The following is a 20,000-nucleotide window of genomic DNA, read 5'->3' as shown; positions in this document are numbered from 1 at the left end:
TACTAAATGCACAGGAATGCCCTCCTTTTTGCATCCAGTGTCATGATAGATGTTGAAATTCACTGGCGGCAAGAGCTTAGTAGAAGACGTTCGAAATTCTGGAGTAGCGATCTAATGCTTGTCAAGGAAGAGAGAAGCAAAGTTTATTTTGAAAAGAAATCGTACGTTAGATGCAATATTGGTGCTGTTTTTCTTTCCTATCTTGAGAGGAAATGTGGGGATTTTTATGGCATGTGATGTATGTGAAGGAAGGGATATTATTGTAGCAGTGAGAAGGTAATTCTCTCTCTCTCTCTCTCTCTCTCTCTCTCTCTCTCTCTCTCTCTCTCTCTCTCTCTCTCTCTCTCTCTCTCTCTCTCTCTCTCTCTCTCTCTCTCTCTCTCTCTCTCTCTCTCTCTCTCTCTCTCTCTCTCTCTCTCTCTCTCTCTCTCTCTCTCTCTCTCTCCAAGACGCAATCCCTTGATCATCCGTGTGCCGCCCAGTCAGTAAGCGAGTCACTCCATCAGACGGAGGTGCTTCCCGCTTCCCTCAGCCTCCCTTCCTCCTGAGGGCGAAGGGAACCACTCTCCTGAGCCGCATTACGCATTACCCCCTCACACTTCCCTCACTCCTCCCCTTGTCCTCCACACAGCAATGGCCTCAAGTATCTAGAAAATTACCTTGTCACAGTATCAATTTATCCCTCTCAATCTCCTCCTCCTTCGTCCTCCTCCTCCTAGTCGTCGCTCATCTTCTCCCTCGCCTGCTCCTAAACCTTGATGGCCAAAATTACCCTCTTCCTCGTCTCCTCGCACTTTATCACCTGTTACTTCCTCTCCTCTCCTCTCGTCTCCTCTCCCTCTTCTCGTCTCTCCCTCTTCCCTTGTTCGATCGGTTTCATGGGGTATTTCTTCAGATTTACAAGATTAATTTTAACGATGTGTTCCCCTTTTTATATTTTCCTTTTAAGGGTTTTGGTTAAGGAGATGTTTAGCAGGTGAATCTTCCCCTGTGTTTTGTTGCATTTTATTTCTGTAGGTCATGTCTTTCCATCTACAAATTTATCTATAGTAATATTTGCAGTAGTGAATAGCTTTTGTCTTGTTTTGAAGTGTCTGTTTGTCTTAGTTTCTGGGATGTTTGTGTCTGTCTGTATCTTGATGGCCTGTGCTGTGTCTGTTTTGTATACTGGTGCTCTGTGGAATGTCTGTCTGTCTGTCTATCTGTTTCCTGAAGCCCTATCTTGTTTTCTTTGTGCCTTGAAGGTTTAATTAAAAATGTCTGTCTGTTTGTCTTTCTTGAGGCTCTTGATGAAGGTGTTGTTAGTCTTTGAGCCTCTACCTGCAAGTTTATGTCTGTATTTTCATAATCTGTTTTAGAATACCTACATCTTTCATATTCTGTGTCTTGAAGCTCTAGTTTAGATTGCCTGTCTCTGTCTTCAGGCTCTAATTGGTGTCTCTTATTGAGGCTGTACCTTCGTGTGTGTGTGTATATCTCCCTGCTCTGTGAAGTATCTATATCTCAATACTCAGATACTCGGGCTTGACAAACTGCCCTTCATCTAGCTGAGTAGACTGTTCTTTACTCCGCTGCGGCAACACACTCTGCCTTGGTTGCCTGGGTAATACTCTCCCTACAGAAGGTCCCCCGCTGCCTGACCTCCGGCTATTGTCCTCAAGGGAGTCTATGAAATCAAACTGGTCATGCAGGTTTTTCTACTGAGTGACCGTTGCTATGAATGATATTTGGAAGAGGACAGTACATGGGTGTTGATGTTCTTGGGATTCTAAAGGGAGGAGTTGAGAGATGCAGCGAAATATTGCACAGTGGAGACATTTTTATACATATACTTGAAATCTAGTTCGGAAATGCTTATATTTGTGTTCTTAAAAGTTTCGCGCCTTATATTGGCGTTTTTTGAAATGCTATAGTTGATGGTATTGGGATTTTTAAGGGCAGTTTCGTGATTCTAATGATAGTTTGACAAGAATTTGCACTGCCAGTAGGGAAGACATCTGTTAAAACCCACATAATAAACTATCTAGCTCTTGAGAAGATAGTCCTTAAGCGAGACAAAAATGCTTCAGAATATAGACTATATTTGCAAAAACAGTCTCCTCCTCACCTATGTATTTATTTATTTATTCATCCATCCATTTATTAGCTTGCCTGTTAATTTTTTTGGAAGTCTGCTGGAGAAAATTTAAGAAAACTATGATTGTGAGACATAATGAAGCTCTTGCATTCATATTTGTTGTGCCTTCACTTGTAATATTCAGAAGTTAATGTAATTTTCCCTTCTCTTCTTAAATCGAGTTCAAGACGCTTAAGACCTGAAACATCCTTTAGTTCTGTAAAGCGTAGACGTTATTGTTGTTTTGCTTCCTTTTTCTTAACCCACCAGAAATTTATTGGTGAAATAGTCATGCTACTTCCTTGAGTTCATATACTTTCATTTCCCTTTCTAAGTTTCAGGTGTTATTATTAGTTACCCTTTTCTTATACGTGAGTGAGACGCTGAAACACTATATTCTTCCATACTTGAATTAAAGACAGGGAATAAATCAATAATAACGCCCTTCTTACTGTTTAATCTAGCATTCATTGTAACTAAATTCACAGACACCTTTGCAAGGGGCAACATATCAGCTGCTGTTTGTGCTTCCTTTGTGTATGTGTACCTTTATACTCTCAAATCAACATTATGGCGTCAACACTTCCGTGCAGCATTTTAGCCTTTGTACATAAGAAATAAAGACGGCAAATTTTCGTATATGCTTGTACTGTAAATATTCCGTTTAGTCTGTAGTTGTCTGGTGTGTTACTGATATGAATCCTCTGGGAAAGAAACACCGGTGGAAGTAAGAGAGTGTTGCTGAGCCCTGCCTTGCTCGGGGTATTAACACTAAACTGGTGGAAAGCGATATGTTCCTACTCGTATCATATTATACAGCGTCGACGGCAAGAAAAACGCGCCGTCCAGCCATATTTCCGTCACAACTCCAGCGTACAAAGAGAGAGAATACCTGTTCTTTCCGGCCGCGTCTTTACCTTTACACTGGAGGATTCATCACTCTCTGAATACTGGAGCAGCGAGTCTCCATGAAGGGGTCGTGAAGCAGAACAAAAGATCGCGCGCTTGTGTACTGCTTGATTGCTCGACTGTTTCCCTGTCAGTGCCTGAACAGTGTCGCTCGGGAGCCGCGTCGTGCTGCCTGACACGCGCCAAATAGCATGATTAAAGATACACTTCAGCCGTCACTCTGCTGCTGCACCCTTCCCCTGCCCCTTGACAAGGTAATTGCCAACTTGTGAAGTAAACTTATATTGACGTGTCTGAGGGAGTCGAACGCCTGAGGAAATGGCTGGCGGACAGAGAAGGAGGAGGAGGACGAGGAGGAGGACTAGGAGGAGAAGGAGGAGAAAGAGGGCAGCTAACTGAGAGGAGGGAGAATGCAAGGTTTGCAGGTACTCTCACAGCCCATGATTCTTTTGAGAGTCTGCCAGAGCGACTAACGTAAGGATTAATTTATTTATGATACTGATGATTAATTGGAGTCGTGCAGGTGGTGTGGGTGAACGGCGTGTGTTCGGCGAGCACTCAGTGTCGCGCGGTGGTGCACAAGGGGTCCTGACGCGCACTTATGCCTTGTTAGTGAAGGGAGAGTCAAGGAAAGGGACAGAGAAGCAAATGAGAGGCAAAGAACAATTTCTAAATCATGTATATATTTCTTTGCTATATCTTATCGATTATTTTCTATCATTTTCTATTTTTCATACGATTTTACTTGATTTTTTGTCTTTATCTTAGTTTTACATGTTCTATATTCTTATTTCTCTTATTGATATTCTGTTTTCTATGCGAATTTACTTAATTTTCCCCTGTTTTTATATCAACTTTACATGTTCTCTATTCTTATTTTACTTTCTCAGTACAAATACCCTTTTCTTATCTCAACTCCTTTGTCAGACTCGTATTTATGTGCATTTTTTATCCCTACCCATCTCACTTCCGTTGTGGGTCTTGCAGTTTCCGTGGAAGGCAGCGAGTGGTATTGGCAGTTACCATTTGTTCAGGAAGTTGAGACGTGAACGATCCTTGTAGAGGCGAATGGCACTAGTTTGAATGGGAGTTGTTTCTGAGAGGAGGAATGGCGGCGTAATGGCAACCGAGGGACGAGAGGAACCTTCAGACACTAGAGAGGGTTGTGCTTCAGTAGTAATAGTAGTAGTAGTAGTAGTGGTAGCACGTTGTTGTAGTAGTAATATATAAACACTCAAGGATGATAATAGATTTTACTCCTCTAGTTCATCTACCTTTATTAATTCCTAAAGGTTTTCAGTACAGTCCTTCCTGCGTCTTCACTTGGGTATTATTTTCGGGGCGTCTAAATTTCTTCTTACATTAATTTCTTTGACCACTGAATTATCTCGGCAGAACATTGTTTTGGCCAATAGATTTATGGGGCATTTCACTGCTGGTTTCTTTTGAGCTCTCTGTATATTTTTTTTATTTGATTCTTTTCAGCTAATTTTTGGAACATTACGATCTCGGGGCATCAGATTTTTCGGAAACAATATTCCTTGGGCACAAAATTCCTGTCACTCTTCCTGATCTAAACCAATATCCTGCTTCGATTCATCCTAACACTTGCTTATTTTTCTCTCTCAGCCTAATTTTTACTTTTACTTTGATTAACCTTACACTTGATTTATTTATTTTCTCGCTTGGCCTTGTTTTTATTTTTTTTCCAGCTGGCGTACGCTGCCACAAAGGACTGCTGGCGACGGTATGACCTTTGCATTGATACCTGAGAATATTTGATTAGTTATTTGTAGCCTTTACGTGTGGCTCTCTCTCTCTCTCTCTCTCTCTCTCTCTCTCTCTCTCTCTCTCTCTCTCTCTCTCTCTCTCTCTCTCTCTCTCTCTCTCTCTCTCTCTCTCTCTCTCTCTACTTTCTTTACTCTCACTTTCTTTTTGCCTCTTTAATATATTTTTCAAAGTGAGTGAGAGAGAGAGAGAGAGAGAGAGAGAGAGAGAGAGAGAGAGAGAGAGAGAGAGAGAGAGTGTGTGTGTGTGTGTGTGTGTGTGTGTGTGTGTGTGTGTGTGTGTGTGTGTGTGTGTGTGTGTGTGTGTGTGTGTGTGTGTGCCGCCAGGATAAGACAAGGCCCGTTCACTTAAACATTTTCCAATTATAAAACCTGGAGACCTGGTGCGTGTTATTACCCAGACCTCGCTCCCTGGTTACCTATTCTGAGTGATGAGTGCACGGCTTCCATATCACTCTGGTGTAATTTTCAATACCTTTGGCAGGATTCCAGATTTTTTTTCCCTCCCCTTCCAGTACTTGTTCTATTACTCACTTGTGGGAATCGGGTAAGTGGAGTAAAATAAAGATGGCTTCTGAGAGATGTGTATGTATATATAGCAATGGTTGTTATATGAGAATATGGTGAATGTGTGTGTGGTGGAAAGTGTTTGTTTGTTATGATATAAGGTCTAGTAAAATTATGCTTGCGTTATTTAGTTGATGTAAGAATAGGATGAATTATAACAAGGAACATTTAGTTAATTTCGTAATGGGTTAAGGAATTCATCGTAAAATAAGAGACATGTGATTTATGTAAGATTAAGTCGAGTAAATGTTTCAACCTTCTTTTGAATAATTTAAGAATGGATTGAAATATAGCAGGGAATATTTCGTTAGTATCGTAATGGGTTAAGGAAATACTCGACATGTGGTTTGTGGAAGAATTAGTAAATAAATATTTCAAGGAACTTTTTGATAATGTAGGTGAACATTTAGTGAATAACATAATTGCTTGAGGAAATATTCGACACGTGGCTCATGTAAGAATAAGATGAATAAATATTTCAAGTAACTTTGGATTATATGTTTTTGTTTAATTATAACCTACTATTTTTCTTCTTTTTCCTCGCAGCACCTTCAAGAAGACAGTTCTGTATAAAATAAACTTATCTAACACCTCTTTAGAGGAACGAGAATGCGATGGGAGTTGTTTAATTTTCAATGAATTAAAGCGCTTACATTTTGTCAGGAGCTGTTTTTTTCTATTCTTTACCCCCAAAACCACAACTCTTTCATTTTTATTTATTTATTTATTTGTCTATTTATTTATTTATTTATTTATTTATTTATTTATTTATTTATTTATTTACTTATTTACTCATTCATTCATTTATTTTTGTGTTCATCTATTCATATATTCGCTTATTCATTCGCTCATTCATTTATACATATCATAGACGCCAGCGAGCGGACCTGAAGGGCACAGGATGTGATGTTTAGCGAGGCACTGTGTAACTCCTGGCTGCTGCTAACACTTTCAGACACACATTTATATCCTTTCCTTGAATCCTTTTAATCAAAACTAACACATCTTTGAGTCCCTCCGGCAGGAAGAAGAAAAATATCGCTCCAACTCGAGATAAAAAGAACAAGCATGAGATTTTTAAGAGAATGTGTTCTGTTCACCATCTTGATTGCATACGCGTCCCTTAAGGTCACCAGTCCCCTGACGCATTACGGAGAGCGCGCCTCACCCTCAGCACCACAAATGTCTCAAAAAATCCCTGCCATGGAAATCTCAAATGTACAGGCGATGGCAAAAAAAAGTCCAGTAACCTTCTGCTTCTACTGTGTTATATATTTTCCTTCAATCTTAAACCTCCGATGTACAGTCGTGGACAAAAAAATAAGTCGGGTTACCTTCCGCTTCTAGTGTATTATATATTTTCCTTCAATCTTAAACGTCCAATGTACAGTCGTGGACGAAAAAAGACGAGAGTAAACTTCTGCTTCTACTATGTTATATATTTTCCTTCAATCTTAAACCGTTTGATCTGTTGAGCGTATCAATTGCCAAATATTGCGTTTTCTTATGTTTCTTACATTGCAAGGAAAATTTGGGCATATCAAAGTACTTCAAACTGAGGAAAGAAAGACAAAACAGTGGAAGTGAATGAAAGTTGCTCTACATTTGACCAGCACGATGACACCTCCTGCTGTAGCTACTTCAGGATGAGGGACCTTTTGCAATGTCGAATCTGTGGAATACTAATGCCATATAAAGCATTGTTGAGCGCGAATCGTCCACCCAATCACACATGCAGACCTGGAATAACAGTGAGGTTTTTCTGCAGCTCCCTGACCTCTGAGGGGAGGCGGGATTCAACATGGAAAAGAATTCTTGGATATCACACTCCCTGGTGGCTCAAGAATCAGGAAATTCTCATGGTAGTCTCTCCTGATTTTTTCGGAACTCGATGAAATTTAATGATTTTTCTGTAAGAGAGAGAAAATAAAAGACCTCAACTAGTTCTTTTCTTTTCTTTTCTTTTTTCTTTTGAAAGTGCGAATTTATGCTGCCATTTTTTCGTTCAGAATTCATATTTCTAAAGAGTAACAAAACACACACACACACACACACACACACACACACACACACACACACACACACACACACACACACACACACACACACACACACACACACACACACAGGTCTCAGCCCTTCAGTAACACCTGCAAGACGAAGGCAATGACGAAGAGTAAGGTGACGTGTGAAGTGCCATGCGGGTCAGGGAGGGGGACGAAGAGGCGGCCAGATCGCCACCACGACTCCCTAACGGCTGCCTGAAGAGGGCCAATGTGTCTGAGGGTGCGCGTGTGCTCCTACAGGTGCGGTGCTCAGGTGTACGGGACTTGGTGCCATAAATTGGGTGTAGGAAGGGGTCGCTGCTTCTTGTGAGCTTGTAAGGGGACGAAGAGTCTTTAGAAGGGATATGAAGGAGTTTTAAAGGTTATTTTAGAGTGCGTTAGGGGAAGAAGGATCCACGGAAAGTAAGTGTCCATAGAAAATCGAGTTTATTTTGTTTATTGAAGTTTTAAAGATTCATAAAAAAAGTTACTGTTTCTTGTAGGTTTGTAAAAGAGCCGCGCCTTTGGAGAGAATATGAGGGAGTTATAAGGGTTATTTTGGAGTATTAGTAGATAGAGAATCCAAGGGAGGTAATTGTACAGAAAAAAATTAAGGTTCTTGTATTTGATGAAGCTTGAAAAATTCACTTAACTTTCTGTTTCTTGTGGGCTTGTAAAAGAAGCCGCGCCTTTGGAGGGAATATGAGGGAGTTTTAGAAGTTATTTTGGAGTGCTAGGAGGAAAATAGTCCAGGAAAAGTCATCATATATAGAAAATGGAGGTTATTGTGTAAGTTTTATGAAGATTAAAAGATTTGTGAAACTTTGATTATAGATGGCTAGTTATTATTTCCCTTATTTTTTGGATAACTTCCTAATGATGACAGATGTGTGCGTCTAATATTTTCCTTTTTTCGTCCTTGCCTTTAGAAATCAGAGCTAATCACGTGTCAGGTTTATTCTGCTTATTACCACCTGTCGCATTTCTAGCTCCAGTCATCCTCGCCTTGCAGTTAATCATGAGTATGCTTTCCTTTGCTTATTCGCAACTAACACTTATATGCGATGATTTCCTGTGGTGCTTGCTGCTTGACGTAGTGATTACCAGTGCTGAAGTGTCATTAGTCCTTGATACTGCCAGAGAAAGACTGCTCCCTCGCGCTGCATGAATTGTGTTGTCCCTATGACTCTTCTTTGTCAGGAATGGACTTTATGGCAAATGGTAATGAACGTGGTACTGTCTTTTGAGGTTCCTGTTGTCTGCAATAGCTTGATTTTTTTAGTGGAGGTACCGGCCCAAGAAAAAAAAATGGGAGAAGAAAGCTTACTCATAATGCTGTTCCTCAAACGTACAGACAAGTCGAAGATACAAAGGTGAAGGTGAAAGTAAAGGTAACCAGTATCACCACTGTTTCATATTTACTTGGCTTCCTTTCCCGAGCCTTTCTATATTACATGTGATTTTTCTTTCGTTTATGACCGCGTAATGACCGGTAATTTACAAATATGTCATCTAGTTGAGCTCTTAGGCTAAAACAAGCAGTAATTAACATCTTGCTTCATTTCCTGGGGTTTTCTCTTCTACAGGTGATTTGGGACAGATGGAATTGCCTGTAAATGAATAAATTGCATGTTTTGGTAATTCCTACTCGCATTTATATCAATCTGAGTTTAGTTTAATGACCCGTAAATTACAAATGTGTCATCTTGTTAAGTTCTCTTTAGCTAAAACAAACAGTAATTATCACCTTGTCTCATTTCTGGGGACTTTCTCTTGTACAGATGATTTGGAACAGATAGAATTGCCTGTAAAAAAATAATTGCATGTTTTGGTGATTCCTATTTGCGTTTATATCAGTCTGAGTAGCTCCTCCAGTTTTCTTAAGTTCGTAGAGAAAAAAAAGCGGATCACTCTAAGAAAAGAAAGCATGTCATTCTAAACTATTAATGTGTTTTGATCCTTTAAGAGCACTGTAAGGACTACCTATTGATTGATGTCTTTGAGGGCTACTGGAATCCTTATTTATTATTATGTGAAAAAGCTATATATTTCTATCATAAGGCCTTTTCATTGGTAGCTATATGGAATCTTTTTTCGCTCTCCGTATGTTAGAATGTTATATATTGCTATCTATAAGGAGTCTTTATTGCTAACTGTGCAGGCTTTCAGTTGCTATTTATAATGAGTCTTTAGTAATATATGTATTTGGGAAGATTTGTATTGCTGTCTATAAGGGCTTAACTGCTATCTGTAATGGCCTTTGTTATTAGCAAAGATTACGCATGTTTCCTTCCCCGCACGTTGCTTATCGTTGGGTCTCGTGTCTTGTCTATGAGCACTCCCTGATTTTTCCCCTCCCAGCATGCATTAGTGCGGCAAGGCGAGGTGGAAGTGTTCTCTCCCAACCTCTTTCATTATCCAAGGCTTCGTCCCGCCTCCTCCTTCACGTTTACTTGTTTTTCCCCCTCATCCTCTTTCATTACCCAAACCTTCCTCCCTTCCCCTCTTCCCTCCATTTACCTATTTCTCAGTTCACATTTGGCTCTGCTTCATCTTATTTTCTTTCTTATTTGCCGTTTTTTTTTTTTTTTTGTTTGTCTCTTTTTTCTTTCCTTGTAATTTGCGCTTCGTTGTTGTTGTTGTTGTTGTTGTTGTTGTTGTTGTTGTTGTCATTTAGTGGCAGTGATTAATTATGCACGGCCTCGTTCTCCTTCCCGTGTATCGTTGTCGGTTTGTTATTTTGTTTTGTTATGTTATTTTCCTTTTGTGATTACGCTTTATTTTCTTTTCTTTTTTTCTCTCCCTTCCTCACTTCCTCCCTTCATTGCTTCTCTTTTTTTTTTTTACTCGACTTCCCTGTTTTTATTTTGTCCCATCCTCCCTTCGTTATTATCAATTCCACTTTTCTTTGTTCTTTCCTTCCTATCTTACTACCTCTTGATTTCTTTGTCCTTTTATTCCTTCTCTCTTTCTTCTCTTATTTTCCTTCACATTCCTACTGTCCTTCTCTTCTCTTCCTTCTTCCTTCCTTCCTTCCTTCCTTCCTTCCTTCCTTCCATCTTTCATCCAGTCATTTAAACATCCATATCCCTTCACCAACCACCACCACCGCCAGGAGGAGCAACACCCTTACCTGTCTGGAGATCAAAGGTGGCAAGTTTCTTCTAATTACGGAGCTCCTCACCTGCTCACCTGTTTGAAGGCCATTTTCCACTCGAGAGACGCAGGTGAGTCTTACGCTAATCAGGAGAATTAATGAGGTGATTCCTTTGGTCAACTTTACCTTATTCTTTGCACCCGGATTCATGCAGTAATATGACAAAGGATTTATTGCCTATAGAGATATCTTTGTCTGTTTCTCCCTCGTAGTGTTTCCCATTGTGTTCTGCATGGAAGGGTGGGCGTCTCCATGTAGGGTCGTGGCTCCTAGGTACGAGACTTTCCTTCTGTCTTAGTGTCTTTCCGCCAATACTGTCCGTCATCACTTCCTTGGTACCTGTAACTCATAATTCTGTCATGGTAGGTTCTTTCCTCCGTCTAATCCTTATGTGTTTTATTTCTGTATAGAAGTATAAATGGGACGTCTAAATCCAAGCTTCTGGTTACTACACGTCTATGTCTTTCTGTCTTAATGTCTTGCCGTCATCACACTTCCTATAACTCGGTATTGTGTCTTCTCAGGATCTCATCTCTATTTATTCTTGTCTGATTTTTTTCTGTGGCTATGAAAGAATGAATTTGCGTCTCCATGTAAGATTCTGGTCACTGCTCGTCTCTGTCTGTCTGTCTTAATGTCTTTCTGTCATCATTTGCTTGCTATAACTCATTGTTGTGTTGGTAGTTTCTTATCTTTCTCTGTTTCTCCCTCGTTTGTGTTTTCTGTGTCATGAAAGTGTGCAAGGGCGTCTTCCTATAAGGTTCTCTTGGTTACTTTCAGTCTTTGTCTTGTTATCGTGCTGTCTTTTCACTAACTTGCTAATATCATGGTCTATATTCTTATACAGTTCTCTTATAAGGACTTTTTAAATGCCACTAACATAGTAATTCAGGTTCTCATGCATGTTTTTTTCTCTAATTAAGGTGTAAAATATTTGTTAAACTATCACTACAATAATGAAAACGTCCTTGAAAACACCAGTAACTTCTAATAAGGCAACATATCAACAGTAGTAGAGACTAGGAGCATGACACTTTGTGAATGCAACCTTACATCTTACCTTCCTCTCTGTATTGTGTCTTGCCAGTGCTTGTTTCATATTCCAGACTTTCTCGCTCCTGTCTTGTCGAGTTGAATGGTCTGCCTAGTGTGTTGCTCAATTGTGCCTCTTATATTCCTTGCAGTTTCTTGAGATTTCCTTCGCAGTCAGAATTTTGCAGTAGGAAATTTATGCTGGAACTCTAAGAAGGATATTAGTTCTACTTCTTTTTGTTTTTATATTTTGTATCTTTTGTTTATTTATTTTTTCCTTAAGACGTCTTTGATTCACGTGATTTTCCATTGAGATATTTATAAGGTAATCGAAAAACTCTTAGAAAGATGTTGATTCTTTGATTTATTGTTTTTATATCTCAGTATTCTTTTTTTTTTTATTGCGCTCGAGTTTGTTTGTTTTTCATTTATTCTTTATTTCTGACAGTGAGAAGCATTTTCTTTAAGAGGTGTGGCTGCTCGTCCCCTACATATATTTATTTAATTTTTATTTTTATTTTTTCGTCTTCGTCTTTTTCACTCTCTCTCTCTCTCTCTCTCTCTCTCTCTCTCTCTCTCTCTCTCTCTCTCTCTCTCTCTCTCTCTCTCTCTCTCTCTCTCTCTCTCTCTCTCTCTCCCAACCACTACATGCATATCAAAAAAAACTTACTCCGACAACACTTTTCATTTTTCTTTTCTTTCCTTCTTTTTTCCTTCCTTTACTTCTTCCCTTTCTTTCTTTCTTTCTTTCTTTCTTTCTTTCTTTCTTTCTTTCTTTCTCCCTTTCCCTCTGTTTGTTTGTTCTTTCTCTTCTTCTTCTTCTTCTTCTTCTTCTTCTTCTTCTTCTTCTTCTTCTTCTTCTTCTTCTTCTTCTTCTTCCTCTTCTTTCCCTCCACCTCCTTATACCCTTTGTTCTTCCTTTGTTTTCACTAGTGTTCCTTTCCGCTCTTCCTCACCAGCACCCACGTCAACCTCTTCCTCATCTTCCCTCGGCTATTCCTCCTCCCTACCCGACCCTCCCTACCCACCCTCCTCTCCCTTCTCTCCCTCTCTCCCTCCCTCCTTGCCTCCCTCTCTGGATGGCCGCACACCAAGACACCGGCCATTTTGTTGCCTCCAGCCAGACCGACTTAGCATTCCATTACGGCAGCAGGCCTTTCCTCCCTCCCTCCCTCCCTCCCTCCCCACCCGCCTTCCCTTCCCACCGACCTCCGTCCCTCCTCAGCCCTCGGCCTTCCCTCCTCCCGCACGCACGGCTTCTCGGACGCTCCCTTCTCTCTCTCTCTCTCTCTCTCTCTCTCTCTCTCTCTCTCTCTCTCTCTCTCTCTCTCTCTCTCTCTCTCTCTCTCTCTCTCTCTCTCTCTCGGTTTCTCTCTTTTGCTCTTGTTTTGTGTCTTTATCTTTGTTCGTGAGGCTTCTTTCTTTCCTAGTTCGTCTGGCTCTCTCTCTCTCTCTCTCTCTCTCTCTCTCTCTCTCTCTCTCTCTCTCTCTCTCTCTCTCTCTCTCTCTCTCTCTCTCTCTCTCTCTGGGTATATGGGTATCTATTTTTTTAAAGTTTGGCGCTGTATCATATCTACTATACTAATGTGTTGATAGTAATGATGATAATGATGATAGTAATAATAATAATAATAATAATAATAATAATAATAATAATAATGATAATGATGATAATAATAATGATAATAATAATACCACTAAACTCGTTCTGTTACGTATATTATAATCATTCTGTTGATTTTCGTAATTATATTACTATTTTCTTTCCTTCCCTTTCTTTCTCTCTCTCTCTGTTTGTCTGTCTGTCAGTCTCTCCGTCCCTACACATCCGTACCTACAATTGAGCATATCTTTTCCTCTATGTACCCTCCCTACACACACACACACACACACACACACACACACACACACACACAGACACTCAGTCCTCGCTAGATTGACAGTGATCTACCATTGCCGTAAACTTCCCTAAATCTGTAAGGACGATGCCAAGTGGCGCATGACATTCAGCATGATGAGACACGATCTTGGCTGGTTTGTTTATGTTACCACCTGGCTTGGGTGCCCGGGGAGCGGCGGCCTGGTGGCGGCGGCGCGCGGGAGGAGGCGTGTCCTCCCGCCTTGGTGACAGTGGTGCGGGGGGCGGCACTAAAGAGGAAGGAAAAGAGTGAGGAGCCGCGTGGGGAGCGAGAGCAGCGGAGAGAGAGAGAGAGAGAGAGAGAGAGAGAGAGAGAGAGAGAGAGAGAGAGAGAGAGAGAGAGAGCTGGAGAAAGAGAGAAGCCTAGTCCGTCCGCCAGTGCCCGCCCCGTGCTCAGAGAGAGAGAGAGAGAGAGAGAGAGAGAGAGAGAGAGAGAGAGAGAGAGAGAGAGTGGGTGGAGAGATGACGGAAGCTGCTGATGACCGGACCTCTCTTTTCCCCCCCCACTTCTCCCTCCTCCATCCCCCCCTCACCGTCTCTCCCTCTCTCTTTCTCTCTCTCCCTCTCTCCGATCCCCCCGCCGCTCCCCCCTTCAAGCCACAACAAGATGGCCGGCCAGTAGTTGCCGCGGGGACGGTATTAGGCCGGCCCTCGCACACTCCCCCTTCCCCCCCTCAACCCTCTCTTCATAATCCCTCCCGACCCCCCTTCTTTTCCCCCCCCGCTCCCTACCCATCCCCGCCTGTCTACCATTGTATCAGCCTCCCCTACCCCCACAGTCCTCTCCCATTTTCTCTCGTCTACCTGAATGTGCCTCTACCTGGTGGGTCCTCCCCGTACCCTCCCTTACCTGGCAGAGGCTTACCTGCTCCCGACGCCTCTGCCTTGCTTCTGTTTATCTTGCATATGACGGCCATTGTGTTCTTTGCAGCGTTTGGAGTGAGGCGTTTCTGGGTATTTTGCTCTCTACCTGTCAGCCTGCCTCCTCCCTCTTTTCTCGTCACCTTCGACTTCCTTCGTCTTCCTTATCTCTTGGTTTGTGCGTGTCATTTTCTTGAATGTTTCTTTACGCTTCCTTAATCTCATGTGCTTGTTGCCTTTAAGCTTCTTCGTGTTGCCTGCACCTTCATGTCCTCGGAATGTGTTTGTGGAGGGTTTACACTTGACTAAGCATCCTTTCTTTTGTTCCCTTAGCTCACACACACATCGCATTTGTTTCCTTTTTCTCCTAGACACTCTCTTTTCAGTATCTCTCCGTCTTCACGTCCTTGGAATGTGCATATGGAAGGTTTACACTTGACTAAGCATCTTTGTCTTCGTGGCCGCAGCTCACATGGTTCTTCTCTCTTTCAGACGCTCACTGTTCCTCCTATCATTTCCACTGAGTCTCATCTCAAAACTTCTACATGATCACGTGTATCTACTTCTGCCTGTCCTGATAGCCGTAGCTCTTATACATCACCTTGCTTCTCTCTAAGACACTCCTTCACTCCTTGCGTTTAATTACCTCCAGATTTTTTTTTTCTTTTTTCAGTACAAGTAATAGCTCCTACATGATCACTACCTTATACCTTCTTATATATGTAGTTTGTTGGGTTGACATTTTGAATTACCTCATGTACTGTTTTCTCTTGTATTCCTAAAATGGCTTACACCGAGTAGAAAAAAAAAAAGCTGCTATGACCTCGTGATGCAGAAGAGAAATTTATGAGAATGTCACAGCTGTATACACCAATGCTATGTCAATGATGGATTTCTTTCGTATTCCCAAAACGTCTTACACTTGATAGCATATTAAGCTCCTATGATCTCTTGGTGCAAAAAAAAAAATTATGAGAGTTTAAAGATTTGGTTATAGAGAATAAATAAAGAGATAGAATATTTCACTGGATGATCATACAGCAAATGGAATAAAACGTTCTTAGACAGAGACTCACAGAGGACACATAGAAGAAGACAAGCATGAAGTAGACAGACGAGATTATAAAACTTGCTGACAGATAACACTACACTTGAAGACTATTAGGGCTGTCTCTTGTCCTCCCTCTGACTTGTAATAGCTGATCATATTACGTAATGAGCATGAAACCCTATTCTGTCCACCTCTCTGATGCAAGAATTAACCAGTACTCTCAATTTTCATCCCTTTTCTGGTAAACTCTGAACTCCATACCTGCTTCTGTATTTCACCTTCTTATGACTTGAGCACTTTCAAGAGGGAGGAATCAAGACACTTACCCTCAAATTTTGGATAATCTATTTGACTGTTGATTTAGACTTTTTTTTCCCTTCCCCAGTCTTTTTTTTTTTTTTCCTCCTAGGCCGTTACTCCTCTTACATTAAAAAAGAAAAAAAAAAAGAAGTTACCTTCATCCCCTTCTGGCATACGTTGAATTTTGAGATAGGGTGAGGAAGCTTTGGCCTCTCCATATCAGCTGCCCCTTTGCCCTCACTGGTGGAAGCAGTCAAATGAGCACCTGGAGTCACATAGGGGAGGCAACTGTGCCGGGGCGTCTGGGGCATAACCGGTTACAGGCTCAGAGGGCACAAGGGGAGCACATGAGGAGCGTGGGTACCGACTGTTTGTAACTGTTAGTGTTCACCATCATTGTCACTGTTCTGTTTGAGTTACACCTTCTTGAATTTTTTTTCAATATTCTTTCTAGTGTAAATGTTGCATACAGGGACTGCCACGTGTATGCCTGATGGCTTCTTGTAGTTTTCCTTATTTTCTTTTTTTCTATCAGTAAATTTCTCTCTCTCTCTCTCTCTCTCTCTCTCTCTCTCTCTCTCTCTCTCTCTCTCTCTCTCTCTCTCTCTCTCTCTCTCTCTCTCTCTCTCTCTCTCTCAGCCCCGGGGCAGCCTGATGGCACTCCAGGGGTGTGGCGTGGCGGGGGCGTGACAGGACAGCACTGCCTCTCTTCTGGTGCTGTATAAAGATTAGAAGACTTTTTTTGCTACGAAGTTTTATTGTTTTTGTGTCAGTTTCCTGTATCAAAAAGTCACTTAGCGTTCCATTAAATATATTGTTGCTAGCATATATTTGTTTTCTTAATTTATTTAGTGGATGCGCGGATTTTATTTCTTAACTGCAACGTTATATTACCTGCGCCTCACTTCGGCTGACTGACGGGATGTGTCTCGCCAATACAGCACACGGCACACACACTGAGAAAAAAAATGTATATAGTCTTGAGTAACTAAATGTCGTTTAATTATCATCAGAACTAAATATTTAATTCCTGCGTCGTCATTCGTGTCCTGCGCCATACACATTGCATTTCTCATCCCCCCCCACCTTTACCGTGAAGCATGATCACACCTGCAGTATGTTCCACCACGTATTTCTCAGTCGTCTCTCTCAGTAAATCACATCATGCACATCCAAACGCTGTCTTGCAGTATTTCCTAACCTGGCTTGCAGCATATAAGAACATAAGAACATGAAAATAATGGAAGTTGCAAGAAGTCTTCAGGCCTACACGTGGCTGTCCCCCATGATAAACATAACTACCTATTTCCACCTATCATTGTCATCCATAAATTTGTGTAATGTTCGTATCCAAGACTATCTCGCAATATAACTCAGCATAAGTACTGTCTTCAGCATACGCCACTGCAGTTCACCATCACGCCCCAGAAATGTTTTATCCCAGCATGTCTCTGAAGCCTGCAGAGTACCCGACCCTGTATTCTGCCTCACCTTCCACTCCTGTCCTGGATCATGCCCCAACACTGCCCAAGAATATGTTCCGTCCTGGCCCTGCAACACGTGTCAGCCTTCTCCTGCAGCCTTTCTTAACCCTACCAGCAACATATCTCATTTCCAGCCAACATGTCAGAATTGACCTGCTTCTGTATCACTCGTGCACATCGCCATATTCAAACTTCCCAAGCAGCATATGTCATCCTCGTAGGCAGTGTGTTTCATCCCTGCCCTGCAGCATGCCAATATAAGCCAGCAGCTTATGCCAAGCCTCTTCATAGCATCATGTTCCAATTCAGTCTAGTCCTGCAGCATGCCCCACTCGCAGCAGAGCTCGTGCCATGCCTGCATGAAGCATGTCTCTACTCTGATCTGTCATATGCTTCTTTTCTGACCTGCTGTGCGTGCTGATTCTGCAGCCCCTTGTAAGCACAACCTAAACCTGTGAAAACCAGCAGGAAAGACTCAGTTGACTCACTGGTAGTGTGAAGTAATTCCTGAATATTTGTGGCTTGAATGTGTGTGTGTGTGTGTGTGTGTGTGTGTGTGTGTGTGTGTGTGTGTTTATTTGCTGTTTGTCTATGTATTTATTCATTCATTAATTTTTAATGTGTTCATTATGATGCGTGTCTTTATATACAAGTGAATCGTCTTGCAAGAAGTGAGTTTATTTAATGACGCCGGACACTACTGGTTTCAAAGTTTCTATCCCATAAAAGATCTTTTATCTTATTACCAACCGCACTTCTGTTTCACAAAATAATTATGACCTCGCTGTTGGTGGACAATCTTGAGGACTCTTCACAAAAGATTCACACATTTATTTACTGCAATGAATTTTCAGGCCGCTACTTGAGCAATGGAAAATGCAGGTGGATTTTTCAAGACATTAAGAGCAGTTGTCCAAGAAAACTTTTTTTCTCTGAAGACAATAACGCACTGTCAAAATAAAGCAGCCTCAACTGTTGAAAACCGTGTGCCCTAAACTCTCTATTTTACTGAATAATACAAATTTCGGATCAGCATTTTAAAAACAATCTCCTTGTCTCGTCCCTTGGTTGATCTTCATTTTTTCCCGGTTAAAGATATTTCTTTCGTGTGAGAAAACAGTTTTTCTTATCTGTAGCTAAGCTCTGACATCCTTCCCTTCGATACATATCTTTCTCCAGTCTTCCTGTGTTTGGTCAGCAGCAGTCTTGTAGCCACTATTCTTGGCAGGTCTTCATAGCAATGTAGCTGATATAACTATTTTTTTTCCTCGACACTTATTATAGATTTTCCACTCGCTTGATCATTTCTTACTAGTTTCTCTCATCGTAACCTCTCCTGTCAACTTCCTCGCTATCTGAGTCTCAACACACACTCATTCTCACATCTTACTGCTCAGCATTTTAATGCAGGAGGTGTAGATCATCTGCTCCTTTATTTTAACGTTGCTTGTCTTAATCTTAATGCAACAACTTTATTTCTCTACTTTTCACTTTCTGCATTGTTATCTGTTCCCGATATTTTTTTCTCCGATTATGTGACACAATTTACGTATAAAAATATACTGTGATTACAAAATTGTGAAGATGTTGGCCAGGCAAGGTTTTTTTTGTCCTTACAACAGCGATCAAAATTTCTTAGAAAATAATTTCACTCCTTGACGAAGCCAAGCTAAGTTATGCCGCAGTGAAGCCTGTGATGTAAGTCGCCATGGAAACCAGCTGGAGAGTTAGAATGGAAAAATGCAACTATAAGATAATACGATAACACGATAAAAAAAAGAATAAATATAACTCCCTTCATTAAGAAACTAACAATTACAATACGGCAAGGGAGATTAAGTTTGAGTTTTGATACTGTAGATATACTTTTATTAATATGTAGTTTTGTGACTAATGTTTCTTTATTCTATTCTCTTGTATTTACTCATGTTCACGTCTCATTAAATTTGGCGTCATTATGAGTTTTATTAGATCTTGTAATTGTTTTTCATTTATATCTTTGCTGAAAAAAAAATAATACTTGCTTCTATTCTCTCAGATCTATGTTTATGTCTCACCGATTTAGTATATCTTTTTTACATTTTATTATTCCATGTTACTTTTTATTCTATCTTAGTAGCGATCCGAGGAAGAGTTTTGAAAGACTAGATAAATTTATGGAAAGGAGTGATGGGCTGAAAAAGATAGGCATGCTTTATACAAGGACTGCCACGTATAGGCCTGGTACTTTCGTATAACTTCCCTCATTTTTCTATGTTCCTGTCCTAATATCTCACGTGTTCTGTAGCTTTTACTTGTCAGTTGTAGGCGTAAGAGGTCCTGATGTATGTTAAAATGATCTTCAATGCTATTTATTATCTGGCTTCTTAATCCATTATGGTCGTGTCTTGCTTTTTTTTCAGCTGCCTATTTCCGAGTTCCCAAGTTTAATTGATAGAAGTTTTAAGGCTTCAAGTTCATTCATTATTTCATTCATTATTTTTAGAGTGGCAGGGCACATTAATTATGGAGCGTCTCTCTCTCTCTCTCTCTCTCTCTCTCTCTCTCTCTCTCTCTCTCTCTCTCTCTCTCTCTCTCTCTCTCTCTCTCTCTCTCTCTCTCTCTCTCTCTCTCTCTCTCAAAACGCTAATTACTTTTCAAGATGCTGCCTCTTTAATAATATAAACACTCCATCATGTTACTCTGGTGTTGCTAATTTGAGGTTTATGGTCAAAGCTTACAGGAAATATCTGTCACAAACAATTATGCTTCCCAGCCACTTGTGAAATTTCAG

General features: G+C 40.9%; 1 long non-coding RNA gene across 4 annotated transcripts in view; it reads left to right on the top strand.

Annotated features, from left to right (window-relative positions):
• Positions 1–20,000, top strand: part of LOC135109251 (uncharacterized) — a 128,784-nt gene that overhangs the window by 102,290 nt on the left and 6,494 nt on the right. For 2 of the 4 annotated variants that reach the window (XR_010272626.1, XR_010272628.1), the window contains exon 3: positions 10,540–10,651. The exons of the other annotated variants lie outside the window; for them this stretch is intronic. This is a non-coding gene — a long non-coding RNA (uncharacterized LOC135109251). The remainder of the gene's footprint in view (positions 1–10,539; positions 10,652–20,000) is intronic. 4 annotated transcript variants of the gene reach the window in all.

This window comes from Scylla paramamosain, chromosome 18, assembly GCF_035594125.1.
Source record: "Scylla paramamosain isolate STU-SP2022 chromosome 18, ASM3559412v1, whole genome shotgun sequence".
NCBI classification, from domain to species: Eukaryota; Metazoa; Arthropoda; class Malacostraca; order Decapoda; family Portunidae; genus Scylla; species Scylla paramamosain.
Note: the sequence above shows the minus strand (reverse complement) of the source record. Positions and strands in the feature narration are given on the sequence as shown.